Below are 13,849 nucleotides of genomic sequence, written 5' to 3'. Positions count from 1 at the left end.
TAATTTAGGACTTCAGGAAATGATAAAAGGGGAGCACAATCCAGAACAGATGGTATCTGGGAAATCCCAGATACCATCAGTTATGGATTGTCTTAGTCACAGCACAGATCAGCAACTGAGGCCCCTCAGTCCTTCTCAGCAGGTCAGTGGCATAACAGGCCAGCTGTGAGGCCTCCAGGCCCAGCACAGAAGACAAATTGCCAGACCCAGAAACCAGACAACAGGCATGATGAGGCTGGGCTGCCCCAGCACAATGAGCAAGCCACCAGCACCTGAGACTCCAGTGCACAAAGCCAGGGACCAGGTCCCTGGCTTCCAGAATAAGAAGCTTGGGACAGTGCCCCACCCCTCACTCCAGAGCAGAGCTCAACTTTAAAAGCCATGAAATAAGCAAAAATATTAGCAAGAAGCAAAAAAGGACCTTGACAGGGAAGATCAAAACACAGACTCGGAAGAGGACAACAATATCATAATGCCTACGTGTGAAACCTCAAAGGGGAATATGAATTGGTCTCAAGCCCAAAAAGTCTTCTTGGAAGAATTCAAAAAGGATTTTAAAAGTCAAATAGGAGAGGTAGGAGACATATTGAGAAAAGAAATGAGAAGTATGCAAGAGAGATTCAACAGCTTGGGAGAGGAAGGACAAAAACTGACTGAAGAAAACAACTCCTTAAAAAGTAGAATTGGTCAAATGGATAAGGAGGTACAAAAGCTAACTGAAGAAAATAATTTATCAAAAATTAGAATTGGGCAAATGGAAGCTAATGACTCTGTAAAACAACTCAAAAGAATGAAAAAAATATGACTCTGTAAAACAAAATCAAAAGAATGAAAAAGAAGAAAAGGTAAAATACATCATTGGAAAAACAACTTAAAAAAGATATAAGAAAAAATTAAGGAGTGAAAAAAAGTATTGTGCTGAGAGAAGAGGAAAGAAAAAGGCAGAATAGGGTAAATTACATCCCAAGAAGAGGCATAGACCTATTATACTAGAAGGAAAGAAGGGGGGGTGTGAGCATTGTTTGAACCATACTCTCACAAGATTTGCCTCAAAGAAGGAATAACATACACACTCAATTGGGTATAGAAATTTATCTTACCCTATAGGGAAATAGGAGGAGAAGGAGGAAAGAAAAGTGAGGGGGGCTGATACAAGGATGGACAGATTGAGGAAGGCAGTGGTCAGAAGCAAAACACTGGTGAGGAGGGACAGGGTGAAAGGAGAGAGAAAAGTATAAACAGGGAGGGAAATAAGATGGAGGGATATAAAAAGTAATCATAACTGAACTGAATGTGAGTGGGATAAACTCCCATAAAATGGAAGTGGATAGCTGAGTGGATTAAAAACCATAATCCTATCATATGTTGTTTACAACAAACACATTTGAAGCAGAGGGATACACACAGAATAAAGGTAAAAGACTGGAGCAGAATGTATTGTGCTTCGTCTGAAGTAAAAAAAAAAAGCAGGGATAGCAATCCTGATCTCAGACAAAACGAAGGCAAAAATAGACCTAATTAAAAGAGATAAGGAAGGAAACTACATCTTGCTAAAAAGTACCATAAACAATGAAGTAATATCAATACTAAACATATTACTATCAATACTAAACAGAAACCAAGTGGTTTAGCATCCAAATTCTTAGAGAAGTGAGTTAAAGGAAGAATTAGACAGCAAAACTATACTAGTGGGGAACCTCAACCTCCACCTCTCAGAACTAGATAAATCTAACCACAAAATAATCAAGAAAGAAGTTAAGGAGGTGAATCAGATTTTAGAAAAGTTAGATATAGTAGACCTCTGGAGAAAATTGAACAGGAATAGAAAGGAATATACATTTTTGCCTATTTCATGGCTTTTAAAGTTGAGCTCTGCTCTGGGGGTGGGGGTGGGTCACTGTCCCAAGCTTCTTATGGCATCTATACAAAAATTTACCATGTCTTAGGACATTAAAAACCTCACAATCCAATGCAGAAAGACAGAATTATTAAATTATCCTTTTCAGACCACGATGAAATAAAAATTATGTGTAAAAAGGGCCATGGAAAGATATACTAAAAATTAATTGAAAACTAAGTAATCTAATCCTAAAGAATGAGTGGATCAAATAACAAATAGTAGAAAAAATCAATAATTTCATCAAGGACAATAACAATAATGAGACAACATACCAAAACTTACAGGATGCAGCCAAAGCAGTTCTTAGGGGAAATTTTATATTTCTAAATGCTTATGTGAATAAAATAGAGAAAGACCAGATCATTGAATTGGGCATACAACTGAAAAAACTAGAAAAGGAACATATTAAAGATCTCCAATTAAATAGGAAATTAGAAAGTCTGAAAATCAAAGGAGAGATCAATAGAATTGAAAGTAAGAAAACTATTGAACTAATAAATAAAACTAAGAGCTGGTTTTAAGAGAAACCCAATAAATTAGACAAACCTTTGACTAATTTGATTTTTTTAAAAAAGAAAGAAAACCAATTTACCAGTATCAAAAATGAAAAGAATGAATTCACCACCAGTGATGAGGAAATTAAAATAATAATTAGGAGCTATTTTTCCCAACCATATGCCAATAAATTTGACAATTTAAGTGAAATGAATGAATATTTACAAAAAAATATAAATTGCCCAGATTAACAGAAGAGGAAATAAAATACTTAAATAACCCAATCTTAGAAAAAGAAATTTAACAAGCCATCAATGAACTCCCTAAGAAAAATTTCAAGGGCCAGATGGATTTACAAGTGAATTCTACCAAGCATTTAAAGAACAATTAGTTCCAATACTACATAAACTATTTGGAAAAATAGGTGAAGGAGTCCTATCAAATTGTTTTTATGTTACAAATATGGTGCTAATACCTAAACCAGGAAAAGCCAAAACAGAGAAAGAAAATTATAGAACAATTTCCCTTATGAATATTGGTGCAAATATTTTAAATAAAATATTAGCAAAAGGATTACAGCAACTTATCAGCAGGATAATACACCATGACCAGGTGGGATTTATACCAGGAATGCAGAGCTGGTTTGATATTAGGAAAACTATCAGCATAATTGACCTTATCAATGACAAAACTAATAGAAACCATATGATTATGTCAATAGGTGCAGAAAAAGCTTTTGACAAAATACAGCATCCATTCCTATTGAAAACACTAGAGAGCATAAGAATAAATGGAGTTTTCCTTAAAATTATAAGTAGCATCTATTTAAAACCATCAGAGAACCTTATATGTAATGGGGATAAGCAAGAATGCCCATTTTCACCTCTGTTATTTAATATTATACTAGAAATGTTAGCTTTAGCAATAAGAGTTCTAAGTTTTTACTTATATAATAATTTTTACCCACTTGTCTTTGTTTTCATTCAGCCAATTAAAAGAGCTAAAGAACTTTTCTACAAACTCATTTATGATTATGGATTAATATGGATGTAATTTATATGGAGAGAATCCAGCAGCAGAGAGAAAACGCAGTCCATAGTTTCAGAGCAGAAAAAAATCTGAGTCCTTATCTGCCCTGCCCTGCTAGGAAGAGAAATTGATTTTAAAGGCATGAACTTAGTAATTAAGACTTTCCAACCAGTGCAGCAGAATATATTCACACGATAGGTCGAAGTGGAAAGGCAGGACATAAAGGAAATTCTATCACATTCTTCAACAAAAGTGGTAAGCCATTATTATGAACTGTTGACAATGTGATATGGTAGGCAGAATGTTCTGTTCCAGAGTACATCAGAAGCTTCCACAAAGTTCCAAGCAAACGAAAGATGATTAAGAAGTCACTGGAAAAGGAGAGCATTAATATAATATTACACCATTTCTTGGGAAATGCTGAGTGAACAAAAAATTACTCATCAGAATTCCAGAGAGAAAATAGCACCTGCTAAAAAGAGAGATAATAATCAGATTTCTTCAGAGACTATTTCAGAAATAGAATTTCACTGCCTTAAGTATGCCAATATGAAGTACTATTTTCATGGAACTCTTTGAGTAACCTATTTTCCTAGACTGACTGAAAAAAAACTCCAGGAAGTCATCAATATGGGAAGTGATATGTGACCGTGTGCATTCACTGCTCCTTATCAAATTTCATCTTACAACTAACTTTAGGAATAATACTTTGGAAAGAACACTGTTCATGGAAAAATTTGCGACTTGAGTCCACAGTAATACTTCTTATACAAGACCCTACTGCAAAGACTGCCCAAGAAACACCCTGAGATGGTCATCTTTAAAAGTTTATTTGGCAGGTAGAAGGAGTGATCACTGTTGGATGACATAAAGTAGAACTTCATGTGTCACTTGAGGGTTTGAAATGGAGGACTTTTCAAGATGTATCTTGAATGATGTATCAGAAAACCCACATGCTATGTAGCTTACCATTCTATGTATTTAATGTTCCTTAAATAGCTTGTGCAAACCTTTGAGGAGAGTGCACAGTAAAGAGGCTCCAGTTCTACAGCTTCTTATTGGAGTAATTTAAATTTTGGAAATGCGCATCACCTCTTTTCTGTTGATGGTCCTCATACTATCAGGGAAACCCCAAATTCCTTCTCCATCATGTTGCTATTAGACCACTGCCAGCCTCTTGCTGCTCATTTTCCACCACATATCCAATCTCTTTCTGTACTCATTGGCTTTAGTCGATTACTGTTCCATGTTTATCCTGATAATAATGAATGTTCATATTACTCAATATTCTTTTGGTACCACTCTCATAAGTCTGCCTAATTTCATTTAGTAAGCAGATCCTTATCAAAAATACTACATAGGGAGATGGAAATTATTTTTGGTGCATGTTAACTTGGTGTTTTGTAAATGTTGGTTTTGTAGTGTGGAACAAAAGCCAGCCTTTTGATATCAAGAGGCACACAGACAGAAACACACAATAATACACACACACACAATCACACACTCCAACCTAAAACACTATGCTATAGTGGAGAGTGCACCGGACAGGTAGTGAGAAATTCTATCCAAGATACTTATTGGTTATGTAACCCTGGGCAAGTCGACTAACCACTCTCAACCTCAGTTTTCTCTGCATTTTGAGTGGGGATAAGAAGAACATCTGCCTCACAGAGTTCAGTGTGAGGACTGCATAAAACAGTATATGTAAAGTATTTTGCAAAATTTAAAGTACCATATAAATGGTAGCTATTACTAGTAGCAGTACTTTGAAGGACAACATTTATTTGTATGCTTGTTTTAAAAAGTCTAATTTTGTAGATTCTGGGAAGCAGCATAGTGTAGTAGAAAGAATTCATTTTAGAGTCAGAAGTCTCAGTTCCATCACTTACAAGCTTTATGATCTTGGGTAAGTTATTGGACCTCTGAGTCTCAGTTTCCCAGGCTATTGTGAATATTGATGAACTAATATTTATAAGGCATTTTATAATTTGTAAACATTCAATACATGAAAACTTTGATATATATGTGTATGCATATACATGTGTGTGCATGTGTGTGTGTGTATGTATGTATCAATCATACCTCCTAGCTAGAGGTTGTAAAGTACAGAGGATAGAGCACTGGGCTTGGATACAGGAAGACCTAGGTTCAAATCTGGCATTTACTAGCCATGTGATGCAAGCCTTTTAACCTCTGGAGACATCAGACAACTAACTCCCTAGGACTTACTAAGTCATAGAATGGGTTACCCATCTGGACTTCCCCAAGCCAAGGAAAGCACAGGTTCTTCATATATTCATGTACAGTCACATGTCACACCTGAGAATTTGTTACTTGCTTTTGAAAGTGTAAGCAAACATTAATATTTGCACCAGTACTTTTCATAGGAAATGTCAAATGTGATTCAGACTTCACAAAGAACCTATTCTGACCTCTTTATTCTTGTGTTGACTATGGCAGAGGGAATGAAGAAATGCAGTAGAACAGCAACTGTGATTTCAGATTAGTAAAAAGCACACCTCTGGGAGGGAAGTTCCCTCTTCTAGGCTGCATTCAAAGATAACTGGGACATGCAGCAGAATGGACAGGATGAGGGCAAGCTCTGTGGGACTTCCCAGCAATCTGAATAGCAGAAGAAGGTGCAAAGAAAAAAGACGCAAAGAGAAACTAATCAAAAAGATCCCAATTTAAGGTGAACTTGTGGGGCTAGATGTCTACTTAATGAGGTTCTGAATTGACAGATTTTGGCCCTCGAAGATCTCTGTATCATGTCAAGATCTGGGCTAAAGAAACCACTCCTCTGCATATTGCAATGAGTTGATTAAGCCATATAATAATTTGTTAAGGGAAGGATTCAAGGCATAACATTTTCAATGGAGTCAAACATCAAGATTGCAAGATTCCCCAACTCAAGGATCCACAGCTATTGGAACCATAGCATCTCAGGTTTCAGACAGCATTTGTTACCAGAGAAATCTCAGGAATAACTAGGGACAAACCTTAAGGGGAACAAAGATTTAAATGCCCTGAAGAAAATTTCAGAGACAGGATTGCATCTAAGTTGTAGAGCTATGAATCTGAGAAGTCACACTGAGTTGACAAGTCTTTATAACATGTACCAGGCACTGTGCTAAACTCTGGGAATACAAGTACAAGCAAAAAGACTGCCCTCAAGGAGCTTACATTCTGTTGGGGAAGAAAACTTATAAAAGGAAGCAGAAAAGGGGGTAGGGGAGAGGAAGAAGATACAGTGGAAAAATAAGTCTGGAGAGTCGAAGGTAAAGCCTAGATAGAAGTGAAAGAGCGAACATGACTGGCCTGGGCACTTTCCTAAAATGGAGGCTCCATGAGGAACTGACAAATCAGAGGAAGGGGCCACAGGGATGGAAAGATCTTCCTAGGTGAGAAGACTGCTTGTACTGATGGAGAAAAACACACACATACACACATGTACACACGAATAGAATAACATGTACATACACATCTACATATTACATCTACAGATACATATGTGCATGAATATATGTATACATACACATATACATGTGTGTATGTGTGTATATTTGTGTGTATATATACAAACATTATCTTTTTATTTTTATAAAATTAGATAATTTTTATTTAACACTTTTTTCTCTTAAGTGTTTCAATTTTTCCAATTACATGTAAAAATAGTTTTCAACATTCACTTTTATTATAAGATTTTGAGTTTTAAATTTTTTTCTTGTTCCCTCCCTCCCCTCCCCAAGATAGCAAGCAATCTAATATAGGCTACAATGTGCAATCATATTAAACATATTTCTATATTAGTCATGTTGTGGAAGAAGAATCGGAACAAAAGGGAAAAACCATGACAAAGAAAAAACAACAAAAGACAAAATGGTATGCTTTGATCTGCATTTAGACTCCATAGTTCTTTCTCTGGATGTGGATAGCATTTTCCATCATGAGTCTTTTGGAATTGTCTTAGATGATTGTCTAAGTTTTAACTGATATCTTTTTTTAAATCACCAAAATTTCTTCTAGTATCTCTCTGACACCCCTTCTAAGAGAGACATCCCACATAACAAATGATATTTTTAAATACAAAAAGAAAGAGAAAATATTAGCATAATTGATTAATACATGGAAAAAACAATGCTTGTGGACTTCCGTGTGCAAAGGTGGGTTGGGAGTGTCTTCTTGTATCTCTGCTTTCAAGCCATGCTTGTTCTTTACAATTTTGCAACATTCTTTTGATTTGTGTGTGGTTATTCTATTTACATTGTTGTAGTCACTGTGTATATAGTTTTCTTGGCTCTACTTACTTTACTTAGTTAATGTAGATCTTTCCATGCTTTTCTGTATTCATTGCACTTATTATTTCTTACAACACAATAATATTCCATTACATTCATTACCCGAATTTGTTTAGTCATTCCCCAATCAATAGGCATTTATTTTGTTTCCAATTCTTTGCTATCACAAAAAAAATGCTGCTACAAATATTTTGGTATATGGGGACTTTCTTCTAATCAATGATAACCTTGGGGTATAACTCTAGTAATGCTGATTGACTTGATTACCTGTTCTTATTTCCATCTCCTGAATGTGCATATATGTCATCATTTCCCTGACTTCAGGTCATCTTTGAAAATGAAGGACAAACACAACCTGTGAGTAGACCCAGCTGTCTGATGGCCAGAAGCTGCTTACTTAACTTCGGATTTACTGGCTAGATTTCTTCCTTCCTTCCTTCCTTCCTTCCTTCCTTCCTTCCTTCCTTCCTTCCTTCCTTCCTTCCTTCCTTCCTTCCTTCCTTCCTTTCTATCTTTCTTCTTTCTTTTTCTTTCTCTTTCTTTCTTTCTTTCTTTCTTTCTTTCTTTCTTTCTTCTCCTTCCTTCTTTCCTTTCCATCCTTCCTTCCTTCCTTCCTTCCTTCCTTCCTTCCTTCCTTTCTTCCTTCCTTCCTCTCTCCCTCCCTCTCTCCCTCCCTCTCTTTCTTTCTTTCTTTCTTTCTTTCTTTCTTTCTTTCTTTCTTTCTTTCTTTCTTTCTTTCTTTCTTTTTTCACAAAACCTTAAACCCAGTTCACTCTGAAGCTCATAGATTGGACCACAACAGGTCCCTGCCCAAGCTTTACTTAATGGCTGTATTTTGGTCCCTCCTGGCTTAGAGTGAATGTCTGTGGTAACTGTTTCTCTTTGGAACAGCAGCCCTGAGGGTCTTCCCCTCCCAGCTTGATCTTTTCCCTTCTTTTTCTTTTTTTCTAATTAAAGGAGCCATCCCTTGACTCACTTCTTAAAGAGGCCTATTCAGTAAATGGGTATTACCTCACTCAAAATGAGAACTTGAAAAGACCTTAGCCAAAAAGGGCCAGGATCTCCCAAAGCATCCTGGGCCATCTCCAGTCATCCTGGTTAATATCAGGTCACTGGGTCCAGATGGCTCTGGAGGATAAAGTGAGGCTGGTGACCTCGCACAGCCCTCCCTCATTCAAATCAAAGTCAACTGCAAGTCATGTCATCCTTTCCTTGATGCCATGGTCCTCTTCGAAAATGAAGGACAAACACAACAACAGTAATTTATACATGTACATATACATTACGTGTGTGTATCTGCTATACAATAGACATATATATGTATAGCAAACTGCAGATATGTTTGCTAACGCTTGCTTACATCTTCAAAAGCAAATAATACATTCATATATATGTGTGTGTATATTTAAATCTAAGATGTTTGGTGGGATCTCTGTGCTTTTCAGAGATAAATCTTCATTGGAGCTATTCCCCTTCAGAATTTCATTCTTGAGAGTTTCATCTCCCAGCTGGTCTGGCACCCCTGTGAAGAGTGGAATTCTGCCTGCTCTCACTTGTCTACTATAGCGACTCAAGTTTCTGTTTCTCCCCTAATATGTATGGGAGAAGGTGGCCAAGACTGACATCAGAAGCCATCTGCTTCAGCCTCTGAGCTTTGTGGTTTTCATTTAACAAACTCACAACTACTCTCCTGCTATTGCTTTGCATGGTAATAAGGAGTATATCACTACCCAGTGATTTTCATGTGATAAGATCATGTCCTCCGAGGGGAGTTTAGCCACTTCCCACATCTTGCCTGAGCAAATGTCCCATTGCCTACAAAGCCATCTGTTTGTGACAGAGAAGGAAGCTGACCTCACATTTGACTTCTCTGAAATTAATCATCAATACCTAAGTTTGAGCATTCCAGGTCTACCCACTCTCCACTCAAATATATTCATGCTTTAGGAGGGATGCGCACAGTTCACAGGTAGTTTATATTCAAAAGTGCCCTTGCACCTCAAAACTAAAAACAAATCCTTATCACTACGAACTTCTATTTATTACTACTTCCAAATGACTAAACCCTGTTGGAAGTCACCAAACCATGCCAATTGAATGCACTACAAATTCAAGTTACCATACATCAACTGGGTCCTTACCAGGACATGACAATCTCTGTGCTCATCTCTGGTTGACCCTCTACTAAACTCTTCACAGAGATCTTCAAGTCTCTTCCTCTCTCCTCAAGTGCATAGCCCCACTCCAATCTCCCCTGTCTCCCAGATGATGGGCTTGCCTTCTTTGTTACTGAGAATATTCACAGTCAGTGAGGTTCCTCAACTTCACATCTTAGAACCTCTTTATTCTTCTCCAGTTCTCTCCTCCGGCCTCAAAAGATCAGGTTTTCCCTTGAGCCCAATGCTTCCTGTCTGTAGTGAAAAGTTTGGGTTTGGAGTCAGAGGATTTGGATTTGGATTATGCATATTGACTCACTTTCTGCATGACCTTGGGAAAGTCACTTCCCCCTTCTTAGCCTCAGTTTCATCATATGCAAAATAAGTGGTTTAGACTAGATAATCTCCAAACTCCCTTCCAACTCTATACCTATGGTCCCATGATGTTATGAAACCCAGGGTGTTGCCCAGTTAATTATTCATTCTGTTTCTCTGGTCTTTCATTTTTAGTGTCTTACTGACATTGGCTGGAGCCTCATTGCATTGGCTCCTTCCCCAGTGCTTGAATATGATCATTTTGAGCAGGTCTCTCTTATCCTTACAAACCCTTCACTTGGCCTTTACATCTCCCCAAGGTACCATGTTATAACTCTTCCTTTAGGTGCCAAACCCCCTGAAAGAATTCTCTACTTACTGCCCAAACTTCTTCACCACCCACTCATTTCTCGAGTTTTTGAAATCTGCCTTCCAGCCTCATTCCACCAAAATTGCTCCCAAAGGTCACCAATGACCTCTTCTTTGCTAAATCCAGTGGCCTTTTCTCAGTCCTCATTTTCTTTTACCTTTCTGGAGCATTTAACATTGTTGACCACATCCTCTTCCCTTGCATCTTTCTCTGATAATGTTCTCTTCAGGTTCTCTTCATGATTATTCCTTCTTGGAGTAATCAATTATTCCTTCTCTTCCTCCCATCCCTTGGTTGTAAATATCTCTAAAGGCTCTGTCCTCAGCACTGTTTTCTCTTCTCTAACCTCTCTCTTGGTGATTTCATTTGTTCCAATTGGTTCAATTACCCATTCTAAAGAGATTACTCTCAAGTATACCCCCAACCACTATTCTGAGCTCCCATTGTTCACTGCCAGAGGACATCTCCACTTGGATGTCTTGTTGTATATCACCAATGTGATACCCACAGCAGGTGCTATGAATATGAATGTATATTTCCAAGGTTGAACCATAAAATATAACAAAGTCTCTTCCTCAAAGGCAAAACCAAGATATTTATTCAGATACCAGAAAGCAAGATTTACTATAGTAACAAAAAAGTTTGTACACATCACCAATCTAGGGAGCACCGACATCTTAAGCATTCTTTAAGTTAGGCCTCAAGTTCCCTTAGGCAAAATTCCTCCCTTTCTCACTCACACTAGCTGCTCTGCCTCCATGCTCTCTCCCAGCTCTGCTTCTCTCACTTCCTCCACCCATTGGTCAAGCTCCTCCCATCATGGGCTCCATGAGACTCCGGCTCAAAGCATGTCACATTAATGGGTGGGAAAGATCTTCCTATTCCATCAACATTACATGTTGGCGGCTCAGTTTCAACAGTCTAATGCTGAATTCATCATCTGTCCCCAAAAGCTGCTCCTCCTCATAAGTTCCTCATTTTTGTTGTTGATTCTAACATCCTCCAGAACACCTAAGCTCAAATACTGAATCAGGTTGACTCTTCTGTTCTCATATTCAATTCAATGCAGTCCAATTCCATACATATTTGTTAAGTGTCTGCTTTGTGCAAGACACTATACTAAGCACTTGGTCCTGTTCTCTTCAGGTTATTAAGCAATTATTAAGCACCTACTATGTGCCAGGCACTATGCCCTCAAAGACTAATATTCTGAAGGAATTTATTTCCAATAATTGACCTAGTCCAGACTCTGTTTCCATGGCAAATCTCATATCCATCTCTTCCACACATACTACATTTAATCTAGTTATGCTACTCATCACTTCTTTCCACTAGTTTCCCTGGGGCTACTCTCCCCTCTCTCTAAACAGTCTTTCACGTACTGGAAAGTAATATTCCTAATGTACAAGTATTGGGATATCACTCTCCTGCTCGAAAAGGTCCAACATTTCTCTACGGATTCTCAGATAAAAAGTCTTTTTTTCAGACTGGTACTTAAAGTCTGTTACCATCTGGTCCAAACCTACGTTTCCAGCTTCATTTCATATTACCCCACTTCACATACTCCATGTTCCAGCCCAATTGAACTATGAGCTGGTCTCAAGCCCAGTTTATTTGGACTGGAAGACGGAGTTCTACTTGTATGCAATTGGATGAGTCCTTAACCTTTGGAAGCTTTGGAGGCTCAGTGTCTCCTCATGTGCAAAAGGAGAGGAAGGGCACAAATGAACTTATTGGTTCTTCCCAGATCCTCTAATCCTTCCAAGGTTTCTCTTGGTAAAAGACTGGGCCAAAGAAGACATCTCCTTCCCTTCTTGACAGAGATGGGAGCTACAATTCTGGAGTACTGTAGATAATTATAGGTTCTTTCAATGGATTGGTAGGTTTTGCTGAACTTTAAATTTTTTCTCATTTTTTCATTTTTTTTTGTTATAAGGGATGGCTCTTTGGCTCCTGCCACAGGTAGGGGTACCCTGGAATCTATAGATGACAAAAACAAATGATCACAATAAAATTTTATTTTAAAAAGACTATGTGTAAGCCCCAAAGTGATGCCCTGAAGATGGAAGAAAAAATTTAGGATAATAGATCAACTAAAAAGTATTTTAATTACTATATCCAAGTACTGGGCTAGGAACTGGGGGTGAGGGTGGCAATACAAGGGATAAATATGACATAATGCCCACCCATGGCATCTAATGTCTAGAGTGATCAAATTAGCACAAAGGAAACAATTAGAGAGTCCAATAAGTACTAACCTTGCTGATTATAATTGCAATAGGAATTTAAAGAAGGACAAAGATGGGTGTGAGCTGGGATAACCAAGGGAGGCTTCATGGAGGAGGTGAAACTTGTGGAAAATCCTGATGCAGTAGTAGAATTTAGATAAGCAAAAAAGAGGAGGGAAACCATTCCAGGCTGTCCCCTATTCCTTGATTGATTGTTTGATTCAATAAAAAAGTGTTCTTACCTAGTCAAGTTACAAGAGCCAAATGAGATGGTTTCAATTCTACTCATACCCAGAATGCATTTCTTTTCTACCTGTTGGAATTTCGGAATTTCAAGGCTCCACTCAGACACTACATTCTTCATGAAGGAACTGGTGCTCCTAACCTCAAAATTATTTTCAATCTATTCTGTAGATAGGCAGATAAGTAGATAGACATGTGTATATACCGATGATGAAATGAGAGGAAAGAACTAGATAAATGTAAATGATTACTATTGTTATGTATAGGTAAGTTTTTACAAATTAATATATGAAAATTCTTGTTGATAAGCCTAATTAGTTCTCCATCTAGCAGCTCTGAGACAGTGTCCACATAAATGAGCGGGGAGAAGTAGAACAGCCTGCCTCTGTGTTCTGAGGCCACATAGGGGCCAGGTAAACTCCCCAGGGTTTTCCTACCAGGGTAATAACAGTTCCTAGCTAGAAAGAGAGGCATATCTTGTGAGAGCAACTTGTGAGAGCAAGTTGTTATTGCTGCTGCCGCTGTTACTGTTTATCCTTCATTCTTGAAGAGGACCATGACACCAGGAAGATGATGCCATGACCTGTAAGTGAATTGGATTTAAGTGAGGGAGGGCCATGAAAAGTCACGAGCTTCACTTTCACCTGTGAAGTCATCTGGGTCCAGTGGCCAGATATAGATCAGGACAACTTGAGATTGCCCATGATGCAGTAGGGAACCTTGGCTTTTTCAAGCTAAGATCTTCAACATATCTCGTTTTGACTGGGGCAATGCTCATTCAGTGATTAAAATTTAATGTTAAATGAGGCAGAGAA

At 37.9% G+C, this 13,849-nt stretch overlaps 1 pseudogene; it reads left to right on the top strand.

The window, feature by feature from the left end:
• LOC118846758 overlaps window positions 1-4,003 on the top strand; it is a 29,978-nt pseudogene extending 25,975 nt beyond the window's left edge.
• The last annotated feature ends 9,846 nt before the right edge of the window (window positions 4,004-13,849 follow it).

Source organism: Trichosurus vulpecula, chromosome 4, assembly GCF_011100635.1.
Source record: "Trichosurus vulpecula isolate mTriVul1 chromosome 4, mTriVul1.pri, whole genome shotgun sequence".
NCBI lineage: Eukaryota > Metazoa > Chordata > Mammalia > Diprotodontia > Phalangeridae > Trichosurus > Trichosurus vulpecula.
This window is presented reverse-complemented; position numbering and strand designations above follow the sequence as displayed.